The sequence below is a fragment of the Mustela nivalis genome, assembly GCF_964662115.1.
Source record: "Mustela nivalis genome assembly, chromosome: 17".
NCBI lineage: Eukaryota > Metazoa > Chordata > Mammalia > Carnivora > Mustelidae > Mustela > Mustela nivalis.
The window spans coordinates 15,364,651-15,390,292 of NC_139036.1; the positions used below are offsets into that span (position 1 = coordinate 15,364,651).

Sequence of the window (25,642 nt, forward strand, 5' to 3'; positions counted from 1 at the left end):
TCTCTTGTAGATCACTGTGCTTCTCTAACACAATGACTTTGATGTATTTGTAATTCTTAGACATTCATTTCTTTTGGTATGGGCTCTGGAGATTTGTTTTGTTCCTTTGTTTGGAACACATTTCCCTGCGTGTTCAGATGTATTGTGATCATTTGTTGAGCCTATGGGCTTGAAAAAACTGCCAGCTCTCCCAGTCTTTATGGACTGGCTTCACACAGGGGAAGACCTTCACCAATTAGCCTGACTAGAGATTCTGGGGGCCTCTGAAACCTTTTGGAAGGATTCAACTTTTTTGGTCTTGTACCTGTAAATTCCCAATTAGAGAGAGGTTGGCCTATTTCTTTTTCAGGAGCTCCCGTGGGGTCTGTCTGTAGTGTTGCAAGTTCTTTGGTGCTATAACAGCAAGCCAGCCCAGATCTCCTCTGTTCTCTGACCTCCTGTGCTCTCCCCAGGTGCCCAAAGTATGCCAGCTCACTTCTGGCTCCCCAAGTCGAGTGAGACAGATACCAGGCCATGGAGTAGCTCTCTGCATAGTCAGAGCACCAGACTCGTGTTCTACTCTCATCTTCCTTCTGAAGAGAAGCTACCCAGTTGCATGCCTTCTCTTTATCACACCGAGTTGCCCTATTCTCTATCTGTAGCACCACAGCCCCCCTGGTGCTGTAGAAAGATGTTCCCACCCTTCCTTTCTTTCTGTAGCCCCTAGTCATCCAAACTATGTTGTGTCTGTTAGCCCTCCAAGTCAGGAGAGACAGAAACCAGTCTCTTGGGCAGCCCTCTGAAAGCTGGAATGATGGATGCACATTCCATACTTCTCTACTCTCATCACTCCACCCCAACAAGAACCTGTGCCAGTGTGGAGGAGAGGTGATCATGGATAAAGTAAATGGCTTTTCTACCCCTTTGGATGTACTTTGCTTTACACTTGCCTGGGGAACTCTGTTTAACTGGTTTCTGGGGTTCTCCCAAAGGTATTTTTGTTCATACCAACTTGGTATCTCTGTTGAGGAATGAGGGCTGGGACTTCCTAGTCCATCTAGCTGGCATCACCCAGACTCCTCCATTATTTACCTTAAGAGATCACACGAGCCTGCATGTGGCTCAGTCATTAAGCATCTGCCTTCAGCTCAGGTGATGATCTCAGGGTCCTGGGATCAAGCCCCACTTCAGGCTCCTTTCTCAACAGGAAGCCTGCTTTTTCCTTTTTCACTCCCCCTGCTTGTATTCCATCTCTCACTGTCTCTCTCTATCAAATAAATGATATATAAATAAATAAAATCTTTTAAAAAGAAAGAAAGAGAGAGAGAGAGAGATCACATGAGGTTCCCCAATGTATGGAACCAAATCAATACAAACACACTGAATGCAAGCCTAAAGGAGTGAGGCAAACCAAACAAACCTCCTTTAAGTAGTGAGGAAACTAAAGATAAGCAAGGCTATGGGATATGCCCAATGTCCAAGTCTTAGTGTGTAGCAGAACAGCAATCAGTGACCCAAACTTTGGCAAACAAAAGATAGGTCTATGTTGGGTTGAACAGTGTCACCCAAAGAGTCCTGGCCACCAGGAACCTCAGATGTGACCTTATTTGGAAATAACAGGATCATTGCAGATGTAACCAAGTCAGGGATCATAATAGGAGATTATCCTAGATTTAAAGTGGGCCATAAATCTGCTGGCTGATGTCCTCATAAGAGAAAGAAGAGGGATATTTGAGACAGACACGCGCAGGGAGAATGCTTTGTGAAGACAGAGGCAGAGATTGGAAGGATTATGTCAATAAGCCAAGGAACCCCAGAGATCTCCAGTAACCACCAGAGGCTTGAAGAGATATAGAAGAGATGTTTCCTCAGAGACCCCAGAAGGAGCCAACCCTGCCACCATCTTGATTTTAGACTTCTGGCTTCTAGAACTGTGAGAGAATAAATTGCTGTCATTTTAAGCCTCCCAGTCAGTGGCTCTTTGTTACAGCAGCCCAAGGAAACTAATATAGGGTATAGCTTCCCTCTCAGAGCCACAACTTCTATCCCCAATGCCATCATAAGCCATGAGATGGCAGTAGGTTCGGGTGCTCTCATATCACACTGATTAGACAGAAGACTTGTAAAGACACAGATAAATAGAAATATATAGAGTGAACTTTTTTTATATACCTTTGAAAATCTTGCACAAATACAGTTTAAAAGATTGTATTGTATGCATAGTTCTTCAACTTTTTTTTTTTTTTTAAGGATTGGGGGCAGTATATACTTTCTTTTTTTAAAAGATTTATTTGACAGAGAGAGACACAGAGAGAGAGGGAACACAAGTTGTGGGGGTGGGGAGAGGAAGAAGCAGGCTTCCCGCGGAGCAGGGAGTCAGATTCGGGGCTCAATCCCAGGAGCCAAAGGCAAATGCTTAACGACTTAGCCACCCAAGTGCCCCCTTCAACTTGTTTTTTAAGGCGTGTTAAACTTTAGAAATCTACTCAGGTGAGGGCACCTGGGTGGCTCAGTGGGTTAAAGCCTCTGCCTTCGGCTCAGGTCATCATCCCAGGATCCTGGGATCGAGTCCCAAATCAGGCTTTCTGCTCAGCGGGCAGCCTGCTTCCTCCTCTTTCTCTGCCTGCTTCTTCTCTGCCTACTTGTGATCTCTGTCTGTCAAACAAATTTAAAAAAAAAAATCTTAAAAAAAAAAGAGAAATCTACTCAGGTAACTAAGTATATATCAATGCCATCACTTTTAATTTTCATGGGCTATAAAGCCACATAATGTAATGAATGGCAGTAATTTATTTAAATGTTCCCTGTTGGTGGGCATATAGAGTATTTCTTCTGCTTTTGCTGTTATGAACCAATAAACATAATAATCCTTACCTGCTTCTTTGTAGTAATTTTTCTCCAGAAGAGCTACCTAAATACACAATAAATGTATTGATTCTAGTGGCAAAAATATTTTTCATTTGATATAAACAGATTTCCCTAAAGAAAAAGTCTTATTTGTTTATGTTTAATTTTATGTGTCAATTAACGAGGCCCCAGTGGGCCCAGATACCTGGCTAAGCATTCTTTTGGGCCTCTCTATGTAGGGGTTTCTGAATGAGATGAAATCTGAGTTGGTAGACTGAGTAAAGCAGATTGCCCTCCCCAGTGTGGGTGGGCCTCATCCAACCAGTTGAGGGTCTGAATAAAACAAAAAGGTGGAGTGCCTGTTTCTGCACTGAGACTTTGGTTTTCTCCTGCATTCAGTCTTGAACTTGGACTGGAATAACTGATTCTCGGAAACTCAAGAGCTGCAATGAACATATCAGAAGTTCAACATCTGCAAAAGAGAGTCCTGCTGGCTACTCGTTTCCTGTATGGTATTTTCTCCATCCCAGTGATGAACCTGTGTCCGTGATAATGGCTTATTCATGAGACGGCAGTCAGTACAAAGCCTTTCCCCTCCTGGGATATTAATCATTCCCCAAGCAGGCACACTTAACGAGCTGCGTGTCCTTTGGATGGCCCTATCCATCCTCGTGTTCCGGGGCTCGCCTCTGATCAGTTAAGGCCTCTGAGTCTACAAAGACCATCACTGTTAGGATTATCTCCCACAGTGCATAAGTTCTGCCTGTTCTAGAACCTCGTATTTGTGGAATCATACCATATGTGTTGTGTTGGGTAAGGCTGCCTTCTCTTGACCACGCTGTTTGTTGTCTGTGTCAGAAGCCTGTCCTTTTTACTGCTGAGCCATATTCCATTCTCCTATTGCTGGAAATCTGCCTTGGATATGAATAAAGCTGCCTTGGATATCCTGGCACATGTCTTTTGGTGGAGTTCTCATAGCATTTGGAGGCCAGGGCCCGTGGAAAACCTGACCCAGGATCACATAACAAGGCTGGGAGCATCCAGGAAAGCTGTCTCTGACATCAGTGGTCCTCCTGGCACTGTTTGGACAGAGTTAGGGTTATTGAACCTCCTTACCTCATCATCTCAGGTTTCCTATAACCATTTACAACCTTGAGATTAGCTCCCAAGCTTCTGGGGGTGGCAAAAGGGGACCGGTTTTCCTGTTTCACCTTTAGCCTGGGCTCAGGCTATGAGAAGGTGACAAAGAGTGAGATCAAATTTCTGATTCACTGTGTGCATGTCCCTTCCCTCCCAGCGTCATCCTGTGCCAGTAGGAATTGGCTCCATTCTGGGGCTCATTCTAGGCCTGACAGTCCATGAGTCCAACAACTACACCCTATTAATCAGCGATGGTTAAAGTGAAGACTGGGGAGGGGGGTGCCTGGGTGGCTCAATGGGTTGAGCCTCTGCCTTAGGCTCAGGTCGTGGTCTCGGGGTCCTGGGATCGAGCCCTGCATCAGGCTCTCTGCTCAGCAGGGAGCCTGCTTCCCCCTTTCTCCCTCTCTTTCTGCCTGCCTCTCTGCCTCCTTGTGATATCTCTCTGTGTCAAATAAATAATTTTTTTTTTAAGTGAAGACTGGGGTGTCCTTTCCCCTTTCTCCAGTCACTTGAGACCCCAGAGTCACCCCTCCATGTAATTCCAGAGGTGACCCTGCACATTTTCCCTGTCAACCTAAAATTAATAGGAGGCAATGATTAAGCAAGAACATTTAAATGGGATGGAATAATTGCTATTTGGGGTACACAGACAGGGGTCGCTACCCAAATAGAGTCCCATTAGAAAGCAAAGGTCAAGTTTTTAGAGCCAAAAGGGAACGCTTGCATATGTTGTTTGCAGAGAACTTTTGACTGGTGTTGGCGGAAGAAAGCTAATCTTTGCTGAATATAGTTGGTTCCTATGAAATCAGTATCCAGAGTCTCTTACTATAGGGAGTCACAGGTGGTTATGCTGAGTCCTTGGAACGTTTTCAGTCTGGCTCAATTCCAAAGTTCATGGTTCCACTGGTGAGAGCATAAAGCCTATCCCATTAATGGCCTCAAGCTTCATTTTAGAACCCCTGGACATTACTCACTCCATTTCTCTTCACCTTTCAGTCCCAGGGCCCGACTCCCATGACGGTCAGTGTTTTAAAATGTATCCGAGATGTTGGTTTGATTCAGGAATGGTGAGGCCAGTGGATTGAAAGATGATTGCTCTGTGCGGGCGCCTGGGTGGCTCAGATGGTCGACTGTCTGCCCTCAGCTCAGGTTATGATCTCCAGGTGCTGGGATCGAGGCCCATGTTGGGCTCCCAGTTCAGCGGCGAGTCTGCATCTCCCTCTGCCCCTCCCCCCGCTTGTGCTCTCTTCGTCTCTCTCTCAAATGAATAAATAAACTCTAAAACAAAAATGATGACTGCTATTGAAAGACAGTTTAGTTACAGTCCTCAAGAGGAGGGGGCCATGCCACACAGGCCACGTGGGGAGGCACCCAGGCCAGTCAGGAGGCAAAAGGAGCAAGGGAGACAGTGTGGACAGACGCCTTTAGTTTTTGCTGGAAGGATTGGGTGAAATAGGGAATACAGGCTTGGGATTGGCTAGTTCCAATACCTGCAGTGGCTCTGGGGTGTGGGGACTGTCCCGGGTTGTCTGATGCATGGACCTGGGGTGATGTAAGGCAAGGGGATAGTGTCCCACACTGCCAGAGCTTGGCACAAGAGGTGCTGGGGTTTGCTTTGCAGATCAAAGGTGTGCTTAAAGGCCCATCATTTACTCTTTCTAGGAATTAGCCGACTCTAGCGGTGGTCCCTTCCAGGTCCACAAGGCCAACAGGATGTCAAAGTATCATAAAATACAGAAAATTTAAGACACAATACTGTCAGGAAAAGGTCGGGATGCCTGGGCTGACAGTACAGCCTTCTTGGGAAATTCTCCCAGAGTTTTGGTCCATCCCACTAACTGTTGGACCCACGAGACTCCTGGGACATACTCAAGAGCTGGGTTCCTGGGGCGCCTGGGTGGCTCAGTGGGTTAAAACCTCTGCCTTCGGTTCAGGTCATAGTCCCGGGGTCCTGGGATCGAGCCCCACATCAGGCTCTCTGCTCAGCATGGAGCCTGCTTCCCCCTCTCTCTCTGCCTGCCTCTCTGCCTACTTGTGATCTCTGTCTGTCAAATAAAATCTTAAAAAAAAAAAAAAAAAGAGCTGGGTTCTTGCCCCGGGGCTGTACCTGGGGCTTCAGGGAGAAGCAGCAGTGTGTGTGTGTGTGTGTGTGTGTGTGTGTGTGTGTGTGTATGTACCAGTGTCTGTGTGTATGTTGTGTGTGCACCTTCTCAGCTAATTCCTGTTATTAAGTATTTGCATGACCCAATCTTTGTGAGACTCATACAGATGCCAGCTGAATATTTCTAACTGGACCCAGGAGACTGGGGAGCCCTTTCCATCCTGGGTGTCCCTGCCCTGTCCCTCCTCCCCCTTGGGAATCTGCAGAGACACTCTTAGGGTGAGGGAGACACAAAGCTGCTACTTTGGCAAATCATGTTGCAGGGACCCCAGCAGGAAAAAAAAAAAAATCACCCAAATGGGGCAGGGTACTGGGGAGCACAGCCAACAAGCCCATTAACTTCTAGCAGCATCTCACGCAGACGCCCCTCGTCTCTCCTGTGCCTCCCCAGGACTTCAGTTCCAATGACCAGACAAGTCAAAGAATTTCAAAGAGAATCTGCAGAGATCTGTCTGGAACCGTTTGCAGCTTTCCAGAAAACAGTCACTTGATCGGAGACTGATTTAGGGAATGGACTGGAGGGTTTGGAAGAAAATGATGGCACTTTTTTTTTTTTTTTCCCCAGCAAAAGACAAACTTCTTAATGCCTTAATTAAAACCACAAACCCAAACAACTCCATACTGAAGTGAGCAAATCCCTGACGGGCTCCTCCCAGGCTGGGGTGCCACGCCTGATGCCCCCAGCAGGACTGGCCAGGGTGGGCACCAGGACTCCACCCACCTAGGTCCCCGTGGAAGCTTTGGAATGGTTGTGGTTATTAAGCCTAGCAATGCATGGAGACAGGGTTCATTCCTTTGTCTGATTTCGGTCCTCTCGGCAACCCAGGAAAATCTGCAAACTCGGATGATGACAGAAGCTTCCCCCTCCCGCCAGCAAATCTGTGCACTCCAGAAAGTCTGAGCCAGCTGTGACGTCACACACCATCCATCCAAAATTTCCACTCTACAGATAGAGAACCTGTGGCACTAGGCATGGTCGTCCAAGATCCGACTATGGTTCAGGATTTGGGAACAGAAAAGTGTGGTTGTGCGTCGAATGTCTGCTCCCTGTTACAAATCCTGCACCAGCCCAAGGGCATAAAATCTTTCGTACCCTTAGAACTTTATTTGGTGGCTTCCTTGCCTGGGCTCACTCAAGGGAAATGCAGGAAACTGCAGACTTCCCTGCCTGAGATTTGGGGCAACTCTATGCCAATGGGTCCCCAGTTCAGGGTCTGCAGTAACGGCATAGGACTTCTTTCTTCTGTGCCTGGAGTGCCCCCTGGTGGCTAGTGCGGTAACAACCCAACTCTGAAGTCTTTTTTTTTTTTTTTTTTTTAAGATTTTATTTATTTATTTGACAGAGAGAGATCACAAGCAGACCGAGAGGCAGGCAGAGAGAGAGAGAGAGGGGGGGAAGCAGGCTCCCTGCTGAGCAGAAAGCCCAATGCGGGACTCGATCCCAGGACCCTGAGATCATGACCTGAGCGAAGGCAGCGGCTTAACCCACTGAGCCACCCAGGCGCCCCCCAACTCTGAAGTCTTTTTTTTTTTTTTTTAAAGATTTTATTTATTTATTTGACAGAGAGAAATTACAAGTACACTGAGAGGCAGGCAGAGAGAGAGAGAGAAGGAAGCAGGCTCCCTGCTGAGCAGAGAGCCCGATGCGGGACTCGATCCCAGGACCCTGAGATCATGACCTGAGCCGAAGGCAGCAGCTTAACCCACTGAGCCACCCAGGCGCCCCCCAACTCTGAAGTCTTAATGTTAAGACATGACCTTGTCATGAAGAAGGTCCTACCCTGTTCCTTTTTGGGAACTTTCCCTCCCTCATCACCGCACACTTGGGGAAAGCACGTACCGGTAAAATGATTCATGAGGATGAAAGTTTTTATTTGTCTTGTTTAGGATAGTGGTGTCCATACCCATCCCAGGGTCTGTTCCGGGTCATAATAGATGATGAATACGGAACAGCTGAATGAATGACAAGCCCACTCTGCACATGAACTTCTCTCTTGTGACAAATTCTCGAGATTTTCGATCAACATTTATGAATGACTTTTTGTGTGCAATATATCATATAAGAGTCACAGAAACAAACAGACAAAAATACCTCACCGCACTGTTCTTGTCCAAGAGCGATTATTGACTGCTCAAGACAAACTGAAAGTCTGTAACAGTGCAGCTAACATGGCAGGGACAAGAGAAGGTGTAGGCAAAGGCACAGGGGACAGAATGTCAACCATACCAATAGGGGTGGCCTCCTCAGGGAGATGGTGTGTGAGCTGTGGCTGAAGGAGAAATAGAATTTCAGAAGTGGAAAAGGGACGGATTCCAGGGAAAGACGTGTGCAGCAATGCCTTCCTCAGTCTCCCTTCTTGTCCTTGCATTATTCCTCCTCATTCTTCACTCTTGCAGGGGCTGAATCCTTGGATGCCTGACATTATGCCTCTCCTGGAGGTCTCAGTGGCTAGTCCTGCCTGCCTCCCCAGTCCTTCCCTCCCTGGCCGCATCCATCTCTTGGAAGCTTCCCCCCACCCAGACCCCCCCCCCCACCCCCCAGCCCTGACCTGAGCACTGACTGGTGGTCAGAATCCCACAGCGCCCAGCCCTGAAGATGGACTCAGGCAGACAAGACGTTACTGGGACATCAGCAGGAGAGGGGACCCAAGGGAATGTAGCTCAGCCTGTGACCTGAGAAAGAAAAGTCATATAGGATTTAAGAACCACAGTAAACTTTGTTTATAGAAACTTATTCTAGGGGTGCCTGGGTGGCTCAGTGGGTTAAAGCCTCTGCCTTCAGCTCAGGTCATGATCCCAGGGTCCTGGGATCAAGCCCCGCATTGGGCTCTCTGCTTGGCAGGAAGCCTGCTTCCTTTTCTCTCTCTCTCTGCCTGCCTCTTTGCCTGCTTGTGATCTGTCAAGTAAATAAAATCTTAAAAAAAAAAAAAGATTTTATTTATTCACTTTAGAGATAGATGGAGAAAAAGCAAGACACGGAGCACAAGCAGGGGGAGGGACAAGCAGACTTCGTCCTGAGCACAGTGCCTGACGCAAGGCTTGATCCCATGACCCTGAGATCAGGACCTGAGCTGAAACCAAGAGTTGGACTCTTAATCACCTCCAGAAATTATCTTTTCTTTCTTTTTTTTTTTTTAAGATTTTATTTATTTATTTATTTGACACACACAGAGATCACAAGCAGGCAGAGAGAGGGGAGGCAGCAGGCTCCCTGCTGAGCAGAAAGCCTGATTTGGGGCTTAATCCCAGGACCCTGAGATCATGACCTGAGCCAAAGGCAGAGGCTTAACCCACTAAGCTACCCAGGTGTCCCCAGAAATTTTCTAAAAGCCTGTCTTCATCCCCATAAAATCAGAAAGTCGTAAAATTATTTTAATGGTCTAGAGTTAATCAAGGAAAACTCACCCTAAGTTGATTTTGAGTGAAGGACAGTTTGCAAAATCAAAAGCTGGAGGAAGGCAGAATTTCAGTTGAGGCTAGAAAGCCAGGAAACAGGGAGATTTAGTGGAGGTACACAGACTGGCTGGCATGGAAGGGGAAGAGAAGTGTTGGGGAGCGGTGGCAGTAAAGCTGGGTCAGGATGAAGAGACCAGGCAATGACCACAAAAAAGCAAGCAGAGAAATCAAGCCCTATAAACGTGTTTAAGCCTTGGACTGAACAGGACCTTGGAAGCTACTTGTACCTGGGAGGTATGCCATCAGGTGGGTTGAGAAGATGGATTCTGGGGGCAGGCTTGGTCATGGGTCATCAGATGGCCTGAAGGCTGAGATTTGGAGTAAAGAAAAGGCCACAGAGTTCCCAGCACTCATCAGCGTTGTGGAAATATGCGTTTTGTTAAATCGAATTGAAAACACAAAGAGGAGGTCTGGTTCCTGCTATACCGAGGAACAGCAGAGGTGGCTGGCTCTGTCCCAAAAATCTGTCTGATAAAAACTCTAGTAGAGGGGCGCCTGGGTGGCTCAGTGGGTTAAGGACTCTGCCTTAGGCTCAGGTCATGATCTCGGGGTCCTGGGATGGAGCCCCATGTCGGGCTCTCTGCTCAGCAGGGAGCCTGCTTCCCTTCCTCTCTCTTTGCCTGCCTCTCTGCCTACTTGTGATCTCTCTGTCAAATAAAATCTTAAAAGGAAAACTCTAGTAGAAAACATGGAACCAGGAACCACCAGACCCATGTTGTGAGAAATCTCTGGAAGGAGGGAAGGTTTGGCCAGTGGTGTATGCATGTTTGTGTGTTTATGGAGTTGGAAGTGGGGTGTCTACAGCCTGGGGCACAAGGAGACTCCAATTATAAGAAGAACAAGTAGTGTTCTCAGCTGTGCCCTGGGCTTTCCTCAGCCACGGCCCTCGAGAGTCACTGTTTGTCCCTCACCCTAACAGCAGGAATCCGTAGTAAAGCTCTGGGCTGCTGGTGTGGGAGTTTTCAGAGATGACAATCCGAGCAGCCCAAACACACTGCTGGGTGAGGATCTGGGGACTAGAGGGAGGAACTGACATGCCCAATCACGACTCCCTTCTGTTCTTCAGGCCTCCAGGACCAGTGGCTTCCAGTGCAATCCCAGGGCTGCCCTTCTTGGATGCTTGAAGGTGAAGCCCTGACCTGAAGAGTTTCTTGGAGTCTAAGTCTCCACATGTGCGTGACCACAGCCAGGCTTGTTGTGCTGTGCGCTCTCAGCCCCAAAGCTCTGATTCCTTCACTCCCCATCGCTGGACATAAAGCAGGGTCTGGCTACCATCCCCTCTTGATAGTCTGCCAGAGGGATTGATCCCCCAGGGTGAGGGAGGAAAGATGGGCAAAGACCAGAACAACTTCCTCAAAAGAGGAACAATCACGTACGGCATGGGGAGAAGAAACCTTAGAATGGATGGATCAAAAATATGAGAAAATATGAGCGCCTGGGTGGCTCATCGGGTTAAGCCTCTGCCTTCGGCTCAGGTCATGAACTCAGGGTCCTGGAATCGAGCCCCGTGTTGGGCTCCCTGTCAGCGGGGAGTCTGCTTCTCCCTCTCTCTCTGCCCCTCCCCCTGCTCCTGTTCTCTCTTTCTCAAATAAATAAAATCTAAAAATATATATGAAATAAGTGTGCAAGCATACTAAAGCACACAAGGCAGATATTAACAATGGGAAATGGGGAAAATCACTGAAGATAAAGTTGAATTATTCGGTAAAAATACAATACTGTTAATATTTGCTGTGGTTTATTATTTATACTACATTGAGTTCAACAATGAATCCATGCTTTATATTTTATTCCTAGCACCTTTCTGTACTGCTTTATATGTGCTTTTTGTCTGTGCTCATGTATACATTTATCTCTAATTTTATCTCTACTCCCATCAGATTAAAAATGAACAGTCATTGGGGAAGAACAATGAGAAACATTTATTAATTGGGGCTCTTTTCTGACTTCCTATGTTTGCAAGGGATAAAGATAAGTTTCCTTCAGTGATCATTCAGATGCAAATCATTATCACTAATCAACAAGCTGCTCTGTAAGATCCTTTATATTCTTTTAAAAAAGATTTTATTTATTCATTTGACAAAGAGAGAGACAGCAAGACAGGGAACACAAGCAGGGGGAGTGGGAGATGCAGAGCAGGGAGCCCGATGCAGGGCTCAATCCCAGGACTTGGGATCATGACCTGAGCCGAAGGCAGATGCTTAACGACTGAACCACCCAGGCACTCCGACCCTTTTTAGTCTTTATTTTTTTCATCCAGAGGGATCAATCCCTCTGGCAGACTACCAAATTTTTGATGCAAAGTATAAAAAGCAAATTAATTTATAATGTTTCCGTGACAAACTGTGTCTACCCTCTTCCCCTCTTCCCTCCTCCCCCCAGTGTTACCCACACCCAACTTTTTTCACAGATTTCTTCTGGGCTCACATCTGCACATTTCTAAATGACATACATGCATTTTGTCCTATTTCAACCATCCCATCACACCGCACACACAACCAGTTTTATCAGCCTCATCCTTCCCAATATAATCTGGTGTGGGTAACATTTCTGAGGCCAAGAAAATGTTGCCATATTGTTTTGTTCTTGATTTGGTCTCTAGCTTTCATAGAGAGGATGTGTGGTGATCCTTTTCGTATTGAGAAGTGGGAATGCGTTCAGCAAATTCTACTCCGGTGTGCCCTGTTTGGGCCACTGGCTTGAAGATCCCGATAATTATGTGAATACCAACCCTAGGATATATTGTGAAGTTAACACAAGCATCAGGTTTAACAAATAATCCATTTTTGGGTTGGTATCTTTTGTTTAAGTTAACTCTTACAGAAGAGTGCCCAGGGGAAAAGGGGATTCCTTTTCACATGATAAAGAAACTTAATAAAAAGAATGAATAATTCAAAGTAGAAGTAAGCCAATGAGTTAAGAGCAGCTCTTGACTTATAGACAGATGGATTTGAGTTCAAATCCCACCCCTGGTATCTAAAAGACATTTTACTACAGATGAATGAATAAGGAAGATGCGGTCTATACACACAATGGAATACTATGCAGCCATCAAAAAATGAAATCTTACCATTTGCAATGACGTAGATGGAACTAGAGGGTATTAGGCCAAGTGAAATAAGTCAATCAGAGAAAGATAATTATATGACTTCACCCATCTGTGGAATTTAAGAAACATAACAGAGGATCATGGGGAAGGCAGGGGAAATAAAACAAGAAGAAATCAGGGAGACAAACCATAAGAGACTCTCAACTATAGGAAACAAACTGAGGGTTGCTGGAGGGGAGATGGGTAGGGGGATGGGGTAACTGGGTGATGGGCATTAAGGAGGGCACGTGATGTAATGAGCACTGGGTGTTCTATATCACTGACGAGTCACTGAACTCTACCTTTGAAACTAATAATACACTCTATTTTAATTGAATTTAAATTAACTTTTTAAAAAAGGACATTTTAGGGCGCCTGGGCGGCTCAGTGGGTTAAGCCACTGCCTTCAGCTCAGGTTACGATCTCAGGGTCCTGGAATCGAGGCCCGCATCGGGCTCTCTGCTCAGCAGGGAGCCTGCTTCCCTCTCTCTTTCTCTGCCTGCCTCTCTACTTGTGATCTCTCTCTGTCAAATAAATAAATAAAATCTTAAAAAAAAAAAAAAGGACATTTTACTCTATGACTATATGTTATTGGCTGAATTATGTCCCTCTAAAAATCCATATGTTGGAGTCCTAACCAAGTATATTGGGAGACGTAATTATGTTAAAGTGATCATATGGGCAGGCTCGAATCCAATGTGACTGCTATTTTTTTTTAAGATTTTTTAAAAAGATTTTATTTATTTATTTGACAGACAGAAATCAGAAGGAGGCAGAGAGGCAGGCAGAGAGAGAGGGAGAAGCAGGCCCCCTGCCAAGCAGAGAGCCCGATGGAGGCTCCATCCCAGGACCCCAGGATCATGACCTGAGCGGAAGGCAGAGGCTTAACCCACTGAGCACCCACACGCCCCAAGATTTTTTTATTTTTATTTATTTGACAGAGAGATCATAAGTAGGCAGAGAAAGCCGGGGAAGCAGGCTCTCCACTGAGCAGAGACCCAGGACCCTGGGATCACAACCAGAGCTGAAGGTAGAGGCTTAACCCACTGAGCCACCCAGGTGCCTCCCCACCCTTTTTTAAAGGTGTGACTGATATTCTTATAAGAAGAGGAGATTAAGTAGCATATACAGAGGATGTGAAGACACAGAAGAAGGTGGCCCTCTACCAGCCAAGGAGAGAAGCCCCCTTCCCCCGAAATCAATCCTGCTGACACCTTAACCTTGGGCATTTACCTTCCAGAATGGCAAGGAAATGCATTTCTGTTCAAACCATCCACTGTGGTACTTTGTTATGGCAGCCCTAGAAAACTGATACACTGTCTATATCCAACTGTTGCAGGCTGATAGGGCTTTTGCAAGGGAAAATCAAGTAAATTAAATGAGATCCTTCAAATCAAGCACTTATACTGTACCAAACATGTGATAAGAATTCCATAAAAATATCAAAGCACATCGTGCAAATGCGTCCATTTCACAAGGTCAAGAGCATCCTTCCGCCATAGAATTCATTGTCAGAAAAACCAGAAATGTATCAAAGTTGGTTGGACAGGGACTAAGATAGGGAAGGGACATGTCTTCCTAGCTTCTCCCTCCACTCCCCATCACCCTCACTGCAAAAAGATACAAGTGGAGGATTCCACGGGGCGCCTGGGTGGCTCAGTGGGTTAAGCCGCTGCCTTCGGCTCAGGTCATGATCTCAGGGTCCTAGGATCGAGTCCCGCATTGGGCTCTCTGCTCCGCGGGGAGCCTGCTTCCCTCTCTCTCTTTCTGCCTGCCTCTCTATCTACTTGTGATCTCTCTCTGTCAAATAAATAAACAAAAAAATCTTTAAAAAAAAAAAAAAACAAGTGGAGGATTCCTGTCATCACTGAACATATTACTCAAGAAAATATATTGTTGATAATAGGATAGCTTAAAACAGAGCACAGTTCTTTGAGAGTCTAAATACAGAAATACAATCTCTCAGGAAATAAGCAAGATTCACAGACATACAAAAATGATCGGAGCAGAGCTTGAGAATGTCAGGAGACTTTCTAACCCATGTGGTAATAATGGCCATCCAAATATATCCCCATCTAATCCTCGCGACCTGTGAATATGTCACCCCACATTGTAGGTGTGATTCAGTTAAGGGTCTTGAAAAGGGTGGGGTGCCTGGGTGGCTCAGTGGGTTAAAGCCTCTGCCTTCAGCTCAGGTCATGATCCTGGGATCCAGCCCTGAGTCGGGCTCTCTGCTCAGCAGGGAGCCTGCTTCCTCCTCTTTCTCTGCCTGCCTCTATGCCTACTTGTGATCTCTGTCTGTCAAATAAATAAATAAATAATCTTAAAAAAAAAAAACGGGGGGGTTGTGAAAAGGGGAAATTATTGGGGATTATCTGGGTGGAGACACACCATCTAGTAGGTAGGACCCCAAAACAGGAAGAATGGAGTGATATGAGGAACCACAACCCCAGTAATGCAGAGGCCTCTAGAATCTGGAAAAGACCAGGACACTGATTCTCTCCTGGAAGGTAAGTAAGGAGATAGAGAATGTAACACAGTAAGTCAAACCTATCTCAAAGAGCTAAGTAGAACACCACAGCCAACAGCAGCACCACCCAGTTGTCTCAAGTGCTCACATGATGCTCTCCAGGACTGGCCATGTTAAGCCACAGATTAAGTCTCAATAGGTTTTAGTTTTTTTAAAAAAAGATCTTATTTATTTGACAGAAAGAGAGATCACAAGTAGACAGAGAGGTAGGCAGAAGGGGAGGGGGAAGCAGGATCCCTGTTGGGCAGAGAACCCGATGAGGGGCTCGATCCTAGGACCCTGAGACCATGACCTGAGCCGAAGGCAGAGGCTTAACCCACTGAGCCACCCAGGCACCCCTCCCGAAAGGTTTTAAAATATATCATACAACATGTCTTCTCTGAATAAAGCAGGATGAAGATAATAATCAAAGGTAAAGAAAGCTGTGTGTCACAATTCATCAATTGCGGAAAATATAAACATGCTCTTAAACAACCAATGGCTCAAACAAGAAATTGTAAGGGAAATTAGAAAAATCTCAATGCCGATAAAATGAAAACACATCATACAAAACTTACAGGATGCAGTGAAAATAGTGCTAAGGGGTAAACTTAGAGCTACAAATGTTTCTCTCACAAAAGACGAAAAATTTTGAATTAACAACCTAACTTTACAACTTAAGAAATCAGAAAAAGAGGGGCACGTGGGTGGCTCAGTCAGTTAAGTGGCTGCCTTTGGTTCAGGTCATGATCATGGGGTTATGGAGTCCCACATCGGACTCCTTGCTCTGGGGAGCCTGCTTCTCCCTCTCCCACTCCCCCTTCTTGTGCTCTCTCAAAATAAAGCTTTATAAAAAAGAGCACCAAAAATAAAATGTTTACATATAAACTAAACCAAGAAGACAAAAGACGTGTACACTGAAAGCTATGACACACTGTTGAAATGAAAGATGCACAAGGGGCACCTGGGTGGCTCAGCTGATTAAGCATCTGACTCTTGGTTTGGGCTCAGGTCATAAACTCCAGGTCCTGAGATTGAGCCCCAGGTCAGGCTGTCACTAAGCTGGGAGTCTGACCTTCTCCGTTCCCTTTTGCCCCTCCCCTCACTCTCTCAAATAAATAAAATCTTTATTTTTGTAATAAAATTTTTAAAAAAGGACAAACAAAAATGGAAAGACAACTCCCCTTCATGGGACTGAAAAACGATCTTGTCAAGATGTCAATACTGGGGTGCCTGGGTGGCTCAGTGGGTTAAGCCGATGCCTTCAGCTCAGGTCATGATCTCAGGTCCTGGGATCGAGTCCCCCATCGGGCTCTCTGCTCCACAGGGAGCCTGCTTCCCTCTCTCTCTCTCTCTCTCTGCCTGCCTCTCTGCCTACTTGTGATCTCTGTCAAATAAATAAATAAAATCTTTAAAAAAAAAAGAATATTATTTAAAAAAAAAAAAAGATGTCAATACTATTTACAACCACAATGTAGTAGCCAGTGGCTATCCTGTAAGACAGTATAGCTGTAATGTGTCAGCTCTTTCTTTTTCTAATGAGCAGGAAAAAAAAAAAAAAAATCTCAGGCAAAGAAGCCCTTTCAGTAGAATTTACCTAATACAAAAGAATTGTTTAAAAGAAATCACCACAAGGTGTACACAAAGAAACTTGACTAAAAACAAAGTTTGTCTAGAACTCTCATGAAGACAGTATTAGAGTGAATGAAAACTATGATCAAAACTTGGCATCAGGGGTGCCTGTGTGGCTCAGTGGGATAGTCTCTGCCTTCCGCTCGGGTCATGATCCCACGGTCCTGATATCGAGCCCTGCATCTGGCTCTCTGCTCAGCAGGGAGCCTGCCTCCCCTTCTCTCTCTGCCTACTTGAGATCTCTATCAAATGAATAAATAAAATCTTAAACAAAAAAACTTGGCATCAAAATATTTAACTTGCGGAAGCCATCGTGCCTGTGGACAGGGGACAAATGCTCAGATCCCAGGGCTCAGGCAGAAGGCAAGACAACAGGTGAAATAAACGTGGGCTGCCAACCCCATGGAAATGGCTTCACACAAAAGGAAATGGACTGAGCGGTATGGAGGGAGGCTGTTTTCTTAATACAGAATTCTAGAACTGTTTAGCCTTCTAAACTATGTGGATGTAGAAAACCAGAGTCTATCCGCTCCTCCCTACTCCCCCACGTCAGCACGCCTGCTTACTGGTGCACAGGGCTCATACTCCTAGTCTGGAGATTCCCCTCCTTTGCAAGCGGCCTGCTCCTTTCTAGGGAAACACAAGGTCTCGCTTGAACGAGCCCTTCTTGTTCCTGGTGTCTTCTCCCAGCTCTGCCGCCCGGGCTCCCGTCCCGTCGGCCTCCACCTGCACCGCTGCTCCCTCAGAGCTCAGTCCCTGGTTCTGCAGGTGGGGCTGCCTCTTCTGAGGGCTGCAGGTCCTGGCCCCCCAGGCTGCCCCTCCCAGGGCCTGGCCCCCACTTGGGCCCCCATTTCTCCGCGTTTCAGTTCATTACATTTGCGCTGTCATTCTCGGTCGCCTTATTTGCAGGAGCGAGGGTTTGGGGAGCACGGCTGTGGGGGGCCACCGCAGCGCGGAGTTTTGTGTACTGTCACCATGGAAACCGCCCCGCCAGCCTTGGGCGGGGCTTAGGAAAGGGCGTGGCCAGAGCCCCGCGAGGCGGTCACGGAGGTCCCCACCCCGCACCGGGATTAGCGGATTCCCGTCAGCGCCCGGGTTCCGGTTCAACCTGCGCCCTGGGCCTCGTGGAAGCAGCAGGCCCGTGGCAGGCAGATCAACGCTGGTAAACCGGGCTTGAGGAACTTTCCTCCCTGTGGTGGCCTAACGACTGGCCGGCGATCGACAGCTGCTTCTGAACCAAGGAAGAACGGGCGGAAGAGGACGGTGGAAGCCCTGTAGCTCTGGGACCTGGAGTCAGGCGGAGGAATTTTATGGGGAACTTCCGGGGGCGGAGTCACGTGGCTAGTGGACCGCTCTACGTCACAGACGCCCGCTGTGACGTTCGCGCAACCTTAGCCTCGATTGGCTGGGTGGCGGGATAAAAGCCCAGGGGTGGAGCCGAGCGGGACCCGGTGTCTGCGCGGAGAGGGGTCGTAGCATCTCAGCTCCTCCCTCTGGGCGCTTCTTCCCCCGCCCTCCGCTGCTCCCTTGTTGGGCAGACCCCTCCGGCGTCTCAGACCCAACCACAGCCCCCGGAATCGGCCATCGCCCATCCCGACCAGGGCTGCAGCTGCTGCGTACAGCCTTCCGGTCGCCCAGACCCACCATAGCTCCCGCTCCAAGCTCCCAGCCTCGCTCGTGCACCTGCAGCTTCCCTCTTTCGTGGCCATGGCCATGGCCATCTGGGCTAGGCAGCATGGCCTCAGGGAGCAGAGTGCCAGGGGAAGGGGTGGATGCTCAGAGAAGGCACCAAAGGGCGAAGGCCCCAAGGGCCTCAGTGGAGGTCATTGCCCAGCTGGACAACGTGAGCCTCTAGAACAAATTTATCCTGAAACCTATTCAACCTTCGGAAACATCCATCACAGAAACTGAGTAAACAGTGTAGGGCCTAAAATAAAGGTCATTCCCTGTAGAGAAAAATCAAAATAGGGAATGCGGAATTAAGTCTTAAAGAGTGTCTAAAAGCGCTGACAGATGCAGACGGGCTGCCTTTTTGACATGCTGGCGAAATACGAGAACCTCAAAACAGGGCTACGAAGAATCCCACCAGATACCAGACATATGGCTAGTACAGTTCTTTCTCTTAAGGAACCACTGGATTGGTTATTCTGAGGGAGATGAGGGACCTAAGCCTTAGGACCAGAATTTCTTGAAATGTTTTGAGAGTCTCTAATAGCACGATTTTTTTTTTTTTTTAAGATTTTATTTGTCACAGAGAGTACACACAGGCAGGCATAGTGGCAGGCAGAAGCAGCAAGGGAAACAGGCTCCCTGCGGAGCAAGGAGCCAGATGTGGGACTTGATCCCAGGACGCTGGGATCATGACCTAAGCTGAAGGCAGCAGCTTAACCAATTGAGCCACCCAGGTGTCCCTACCATGATCTTATTCTTAGGAACATTTCCCCTCAACAAGAGAAGATAGATGTCAGTTACCTGAACCACAGATAAAATGGCCGAAAGCATCTCCATAAAAATTCAAAAGGCTTTACGATACTGTCAAAATACAAATGAAACCTCAAAGCGGAACATTTCCAAAGGGGGTTGGGGGGGCCAGTAAAAGGCTCTTCAGAGGAAGTTCCTTATATATGAACAGGGAAGAACAAATACCATCAAAGAAGGTCAAGTTGTAACAATGGACAAATAGAAGACCAGATAGGTTGCAAAGATTAAATAAAGTAAAATATCAAATACCTACCACCAGGGACAGAGTAGGTGCTCAGAATAAGTAATAAAATGACAAAGATGGGAGTTCCCAGTCCACTCAGATTAGGCTTATTATTCATTCTGTGATGATTCCCCAATTTACATATCCATCCGATAGCTGGCAGGAAGTTTATGCTCTGGGTATTCCGGGCCTGCAATTAAAGGGATTTGGTTGGAGTCCATTACAGAAGAATCGGAGACCAAGAGGTAAAGTGGGAAAAGGGGCCAGCCAGCACCATAGCCACCACCTGGCTGATAGGACTCCCCTGTAAGTATTCACAGCAAACTCTATTACTACTCACATGTACAGAGAACCCCGAATCAGGTTAAATTATGTCTCCCGCGGCCCTGGTCAGCTCTGTACTGGCCCAGGGCCTCAGTGCTGACATCCGCATGGAAACCTAGTAGTCACACTACACACTAAATACTAGGAACAAGGCTGTCCTCTCAGGAATCCTCCATTTATTTAAAAATATTTATTATTTATTAGAATGAGAGAGCACACAAGTTGGGAGGGGGGACTGGAAGGGGCAGAGAGAGACAGGCAAGCTCCCCACTGAGCTGGGAGCCCTATGTGGGGCTCGATCCCAGGACGCTGAGATGATGACCTGAGCTGAAGGCAGATGCTTAACTGACTGAGCCACCCAGGAGCCCCTGGAATCCATTTTTAGAGTATTACTTTGTTTAATCCTTACAACGACCCTTTGAGATAAGTTCTATTGCACTCAGTTTCGAATTGAGGAAATCTAGTGCAGAGAAATGTTGGGTGACCAATATCCCACAGCTGGTAGGTGGTGAAGACAGGACTGGAACCTGTGTCCTGACACCCCTGCTGGGTACACTTCCTGCCTTCTCCTTGGCAGAGTGGATTTTCTCACAGTAACCACTGGCTATGTCTATGCTGCTAAAGACATTTTAATCCTATAATTAAATTCTGGTAACAGGGTACCTGGGTGGCTCAGTGGGTTAAAGCCTCTGCCTTTGGCTCAGGTCATGATCTTAGGGTCCTGGGATTGAGCTCCACATTGGGCTCTCTGCTCAGCAGGGAGCCTGCTTCCCACCCCCTCTCTGCCTGCCTCTCTGCCTACTTGTGATCTCTCTCTGTCAAATAAATAAATAAAATCTTAAAACAAAACACCTTTTTGTGCCAAAAATGTCTCAAGAATTCTTTCTTGGCCATTGGCTGCAAGCCCCAATATTTTTCTATATCACATGTAGTCCCTACTCCCTAAGCTACAGTTGCCATCCAGTTTCTTTGGTGAGCATTAGTAAGCATGGCTTTGGGGGTTAGGAAAAGCTCCAGGGACCAGTTCAAGGAACAGCATCACATGAGGCAAAGACAAACTGAGACTCGGTTATATTGTCGCGTTGGGACTAGTAATCAGGACCCTTGGCTCTTACTAGCCATGCTCATAGCTTGATACCCTAGTAGACCTAAAAGTTTCTGCTTCTGGAATTCCATTTCTCCAATGTAAAGGGTATCCACCATGTCCCAGTCTCCTCCGGTCCTGAACAAAAGTGACAACCTAATTAAACTGCTGAAAGATATTCAAGCTCTGGGGGCACCTGGCTGGTTCAGTCCATAGAGCATGTGACCCTTGATCTCTGGGTAATGAGTTCAAACCCCACTTTGGGCATAGAGCTTAAAAAAAAAAAAAAAAAATTCAAGTCCTGACTTGTCAGCCAATGGTCCCCGGGGTCAACAGAACCACCTCAGCAAAACTAAAGCCTAGCAGGTCACAGAAGCTTTAAAGGATGGAGGGGCAAGGAGGGAAGAAGCAGCAACTGTTTCCACTCGTAATCCCTTTGGATTTTCCCACTTTAAGGGAGGGTTTCTTTCCTAATGAAGGTTTTGAGGCACAAAGAGTGGAAACCTAGGATCAAAGCAAATTATCATGATAATCGAAATGCCTACCATAAAAATAAAAAATCGAAGTGTCTAAGGTTCGCACACTCCCCAAATCTGCCGTCTTTTTATTTATTTTTTTGTGTGTGGCCTCTGTGCAGCGACCAGATTCAACTTCCATCTCCCCGCCCCTGCCCCGCTGGTTTAGGAGGGCCCCTTCACATCAGGTCATCAGGAGGCTAGGGCCTGGAGACCTGTTCTTGGCTAAGGCTCTGGATTATGCCACACTCCGTCCATCCCAGTGAGTATTTCTGATGAAATTCTAAATGTTCCAGCAGTTCCATGGGTGTTTGTCCTTTTGAAGAGGGGAGAAGTAAGCAGACAGCGTACCGCTGTGAGCCTTTGGCCACCACAACTTGCTGCCTTCCGCCTTCTGCCATTGTCTTCTGATGCAGGGGGTGGGGTCCTCCCACAGGCTGTCTTTGTTCTGAGCTCTCTCCACCGGATGGCAGAGCGGCTGCCAGGGCTCCATCACAGCCTCACAGCTTCTCCCCACCCCCTTCCAGTTCAGCTTCCTCCCAAAGCCACGCTTCCTCCTCTCACCAGAGTTCCTCCCAAAATACCTTCTTGGCTCTCCTCCCAGTTTCCCCCTAAGCTTCCCAAGAAGCCAGCCTGCCCCAGAGCTGCATGATAGAAAAACGCACTCCACAGAGCACCACCACCCTTCTTGGGCCTCTGTTTTCAAGTCACTGTTGGAATGTGCTGGAAAAGGAATGTGTCTGTCAGAAAGATCTAGGACATCTTTGATGGGCTTTGGGGAGTTGGAACATTTTCAGTCCTTAGGAAACAAAGCCAAGGAAAAACTTTTTCTAAGCGATAGCTCAATTGCCTGGGTCTAAGCAGAGACAGAGAAGCCAAAGTTAACATTTTTCTCAGTGGTCAGGCAGCCCTTGGCATAACACCGACAGCCTTCCTTCTCCACAGCAGTTCCTTCTGGACTTCTCTCTTCCACACCTCTTTATTCAAGAGTCCCTGATGTTCCCTCATACAGGCATGCATTCACTAAAGACGGCTTCCCTGCCTCGCTCCCTTGGAAATCCACACTGGGCTTGGACCATGGAACCATCAAGATGGTGCCCGTCGCTTCCTGATTACACAGTGTTGATGAGTACAGCCTTGAAGATACAGCTGTGCATTCATCCTTCACTGTTTCTTTGGTACATATTCTCTGCAAGAGAAAATGCCTGGACAGAAGGATTTTTAAAAACATTTGCCACATCGCAGTCCACACAGTGCTACCAATCCACACATTCTTTTCCAGTGTTGCATGAATTCTCATAGATCTATGTTTTCCCTACACCCTCACCAATGCTGGCACTACCTTTTTTTCTTTTGGTATTTAACTGGACATTGACTGTCATGTAGTTTTGAAGTTTTGCGTATTTTACAGGGGATTTTTTGTTTCCATTTTTTCTTTTTGTGTGTGTGTGTGTTTGTGTGTGTGTGTGTGTTGTTATTGGTGGTGGTGGTGTTTTGAAGATTATTTATTTGACAGAGATCACAAGTAGGCAGAGAGGCAGGCGGGGGGGGGGGGCAGTCTCCCTGCTGAGCAGAGAACCAGATGCGGTGCTCAGTCCCTGAGATCCTGAGGACCTGAGCCAAGGACCTGAGGACCTGAGTCCTCAATCCCAGGACCTGAGCCGAAGGCAGAGGCTCAAGGCACTGAGCCACCTAGGCACCCCTGTGTTTGTTTTAAATGAGTTTAGTTCTAAAATAAAGAAGCAGTGTTTTGTGGTGTCTGGGCAGTCCCAGAATTTCAGTGAGCCTTGGGCTGGGATGAGGGCGAGGCCAGTGAGGCCCTCTCCTGGGCGCAAAATGCAAGGAGTGATGCAAGGAGTGTGGGTGGCACCAAAAAACTCGGTTGTCAAGATAAATAAAAAAAATACACACACACACACACACACACACACACACACACATATGTAAGGACCTATTTAGAAACTGTCTCTGCTCCCCTTCCCCCAGGGGATTTACAGGTAACAAAGCCCAGATACAAAGGTGGGTCAGGCCAGGTGGAGCCATCCGATCAGTGGGGGGCATGCATACTGTCTCCCTGGTTACCAAGGAGTATGGGCCCCAACCTTTGGGAGCCATTTCTGGCGCCAATCCCAATCAAGGTGTGATAGGCCGGTTCAAATGTCTACTACGGTAAATTGTAACTCAATTGGTGACCTAGCATCACTGTGGAATTTCCTGTGTGTGTTACAATCTCATTGGTCACCTGTGCGTGGCCAGGCCCGACCGCATGGCCTTTGCCCTTAAAAGCTAGCCTGTGAAACAGAGAAGGGTCGCCCTCTGTTGGAAGAGGTGCGGCCCCAAACATTTGATTAGATTCTTGATGCTTGGCACGAAATAAAGCTTTGCTTGACCTTCACTTTGTATCAGCCTCGCTCCTTTAATCACGGACCCATTATTGGGGCATAACATATATAGTGCTTTAAAAAAATTAATGCCAAAATCCAAGATGAATAAAGTGTCAAAATTATAAATAAGAGGCGTTAGCTATGCCCATGGGCATGACTGCCTCCTTCCCTTCACTTTGGTAAGGCCCTGGCAAGCAAGTCTTATTTTTATTTATTTTTAAAGATTTTATGTATTTGTTTGAGCGAGAGTGAGCAAGAGAGAGCACAAGCCAGGGAGAGAATCAAACTCCTCACTGATCAGGGAGCCTGTAAGTTTGGCCGGTGGTGGGCCTCCATCCCAGGACTCTGGGATCATGACCCGAGCAGAAGCAGATGCTTAACTGACTGAGCCACCCAGGTGCCCAAATCTTACTTTTAAAAAGGACCCTATAACCCTACCTGCACAAATCTCTTTAATCCCTTCACCTGATGATATTACTACACTGTAGTTTAAAATAAAAACTAGCTTTTGGTTCCACATCTGGGGAGAAGGGCCAGGACATGACAGGTATATCTAAAGATCTGAGCAGGGCTTTCAAGAGTGTCTCTGGTCTTTCCTTGGTTGTGAAGCATCCCTTCCAGTAGATTCTGTACTCTTGACCTCTGTGGGAAAGGCACTGGCTGTTCCTCACAGTGACTTTGCTATGTGGCCAGTGCAGGAGATCCTCAAGAGGGAACAGGGAAGGAAGTTCATCATCACCGGGAAAGAGAATCCAAACCTCAGAGTCTGGCATTTCAGTTACTTCTTAGATCTCTGAGAAACATTACTGTCACTCCCTACCTCGCCACACCTTCCCCTAATCAGGGTCCAATTCACCTCTGGGCCACCAAGAGCAGTAAGTAAGGGACTCTTGTCTGGATACTTGTAGAGGCAATCAGTAATCTTGGGCTAGTTGACACCACCCCCCACCCCCCGCCCCCGCTGAAGACAGGGATGGAACCTTCTGGTCTCTGCTTCTCTGACAGTCTTCCAGCAGCTGTCTCAGGACTCACAGTTAACCCCAAAGCTATTCTCACACTTGGCCATAAACACAAAATTTGACAAGACTCCTACCCAAGATTCATAGAAGCTCTGGTGGCCTTAGGTGTCCCCAAGTAATCAGAATGGTGAGAGAGCCCTTCACCCCCCACCGGCTTCTCTGAGAGCCTGACACACTCACTCTTTCCCTCCTGTAAAGAGTGAGGCCCATTCTGGATCGTTCCTTCCCCGAAGAACATCAGGCCCTTGTGGGGAATTTTATTTATTAAAGTAATTGTTGCTTCACGTTCTTAGACCAGGATAGTGCTCTATAGTATTAATGGCGTAAAAAAAAAAAAAAAAAAAAAAAATTCAAGAGCTTATTTACTCATTTATTTAATAATCTTTTCTTACTTAATAAAAAAAAGGAAAAAGTACTGTCCAAAAGGAGGGACTTCAGACTCCCACGAGGTGGACAATGAGCTGCTTAAAATCATGCTAGGAAAAAATATTAACTAAATTATGTGCACAGTATTATGACAAGCGAGGTATTGTGTCCAATACGACCTTATCTCAAAAACGAATTGGAAGCCACCAGAAAGGAGGGGTGTGTGTGGTAATGTTCACTTTCTTGATCTGGGTGCCGGACACACGCGGTTTTATACTTCGTGGAAGTGTAAGGGTCCTTTTCCATATGGGTGCCATCCCTCAATTCAAAGATCAAAACTCTTACTTGGGATTAGACCCGGCCCGTAAAACTGCAAAAATAAACATCGCGCACGATCATGTATGAGCAGGCGACCTCCGCCGGGTGGGATTTTC

At 46.9% G+C, this 25,642-nt stretch overlaps 1 long non-coding RNA gene across 1 annotated transcript; it reads right to left on the bottom strand.

Annotated features, from left to right (window-relative positions):
- Positions 1–7,978: 7,978 nt before the first annotated feature.
- On the bottom strand, positions 7,979–18,125 carry LOC309851548. Its single transcript, XR_014304827.1, has 3 exons — positions 17,379–18,125; positions 12,654–12,741; positions 7,979–8,800 (listed from the first exon to the last, which is right to left on the bottom strand). It is a non-coding gene; the product is annotated as an uncharacterized lncRNA (long non-coding RNA).
- Positions 18,126–25,642: the final 7,517 nt, after the last annotated feature.